Source organism: Pan paniscus, chromosome 7, assembly GCF_029289425.2.
Source record: "Pan paniscus chromosome 7, NHGRI_mPanPan1-v2.0_pri, whole genome shotgun sequence".
NCBI lineage: Eukaryota > Metazoa > Chordata > Mammalia > Primates > Hominidae > Pan > Pan paniscus.
The window spans coordinates 157895001-157896526 of NC_073256.2; positions in this window are offsets into that span (position 1 = coordinate 157895001).

The window sequence follows — 1526 nt, forward strand, 5'->3', positions numbered from 1 at the left end:
GTATGGGAGTGGATTCTAATGTGTCAATCCAGAGCCTCTAGTTACCAACACAGCTGACTTGCAAGAGAGTCTAAATGCAGCGTGTTAGCTTCGACAGCTGGGATAGCTCCAACTGTTTGCTTAGCTTAGCTAGTGGAATGACATCTGGATTTGAGTGTCCTGCACTGCTGGCTTTCCTTGACTTTTAGAGATAATAGCGACCAATTTGAGTATGCTGCTCCGACCCATTTGACAGATAACCCTGAAGATCCAGTGGTGCTCAGGTTGTCCATGACAGGTCATGCTCCTGTAAGTTCTGGCAGGGACCAGTATAAGAGTCACAGCACAGGCTGGGTGCAGTGGCTCACTCCTGTAATCCCAGCACTTTGGGAGGCCAAGGTGCGGTAGATCACCTAAGGTCAGGAGTTGAAGACCAGCCTGGCCAGCATGGTGAAATTGAAATGTCTTTAAAGTCTTTACTAAAAAATACAAAAAATTAGCTGCGTGTGGTGGTGGGTGCCTATAATCCCAGCTACTCAGGAGGCTGGGGCAGGAGAACCACTTGAACCCAAGAGGCGGAGGTTGCAGTGAGCCGAGATCACGCCATTGCACTCCAGCCTGGGCAACAAGAGCAAGACTCTGTCTCAAAAAAAAAAAAAAAAAGTCACAGCACAGACTCCAAGGGGTTTAGAGCAAAGATATACCCTCCTCTGAAAATGACTATTCTCCATTTAAGCATTACACAGCTTCAGATTTGCTACCAGGCACTGGTAGAGAACAAATGCCAGACTCTGGCACCCCAAATGAGGGTGTCCTTTGAGCATTATTATTTTGAAGGTCAAGTAAAGTTTATTAGTGAGGGTTCTTCCAGAGAGACAGAATCAACAGGGAAGTGGGCTAGGTGCGGTGGCTCACACCTGTAATCCCAGCACTTTGGGAGGCCGAGGCAGGTGGATCACCTGAGGTCAGGAGTTTGAGACCAGCCTGACCAACAAGGAGAAACCCCGTCTCTACTAAAAATACAAAATTAGCCGGGCGTGGTGGCGCACGCCTGTGATCCCAGCTATTCAGGAGGCTGAGGCAGGAGAATTGCTTGAACTCGGGAGGCGGAGGTTGTGGTGAGCCGAGATCGCGCCATTGCACTCCAGCCTGAGCAACAAGAACAAAACTCCATCTCAAAAAAAAAAAAAGCAAGTAAGAAAGCCGGAAGGGTTGGGTCTACTCCAGTTCACGGACAGTCACTAACACTTTGAAGGTTCAGAAACTTGGAAAGAACATGTTTGGAGACAGAAAGACAAGAAGGTCTGGAGAGGGGGTGTGGATGAACCTTCTGGATTGGGGAGAGATGAATGGAGATTTGTATTCCATGTGAATGCTTATCAAAGGACACCTTCTACACAGGAGGCCTTTACTCGGCAAGTGGCAGGATCCCCCATTCGTACATGTCCATTGGTCTCTTTTCCAGCAGCTCTAAGGTGCCACATTAGTGCTTATTCCATCAAGCTTACGTATACAGTGGCCATGGCCACATCTGGAGCTGTGGGAGC